The sequence below is a fragment of the Cynara cardunculus genome (assembly GCF_001531365.2).
Source record: "Cynara cardunculus var. scolymus isolate 2C chromosome LG 13, CcrdV1, whole genome shotgun sequence".
NCBI lineage: Eukaryota > Viridiplantae > Streptophyta > Magnoliopsida > Asterales > Asteraceae > Cynara > Cynara cardunculus.
The window spans coordinates 6,496,655-6,497,155 of NC_037540.1; positions in this window are offsets into that span (position 1 = coordinate 6,496,655).

A 501-nucleotide genomic window follows, 5' to 3' on the forward strand; every position below is an offset into this window, starting at 1 on the left:
ATTCTCCATATTCGATAATCTAACTGAGATGTTACGAAAAATCTTCAAATTTGAAGAATTTCTTATAAAATGAGTATCATGAGAGAGGAAATAATATTTATTACATGAATATATTATTTAAATAATATAATTAATGTTTTAGTCTTTAAAATATCAAATCTGTTGGAGATTAATGTAATTTTTTTTGAGATTTTAAGTTTTAATTATCTATTTTAAAGAAACTGTTACAGTATCTTCAACAAATTCTTCAGAATACAGATTTTAGAGTTTTTTACTAAAAGTAATTATCCAAAATCTTCTTGCAAAAATCGAGAAAGTTTGAGATAAATAATGAACTTCTTCAACTTTAAAGAACTCTACAAAAATGATTGTTTATGAAACATAACTGATATTGTATTCTTCCTACCAATGAAAATCATTAAAATTAAATATTTAAGAAAAATATATAATATTTTATAAATTATATTTAATATTATAATAATATAATATATTTTTGAACGA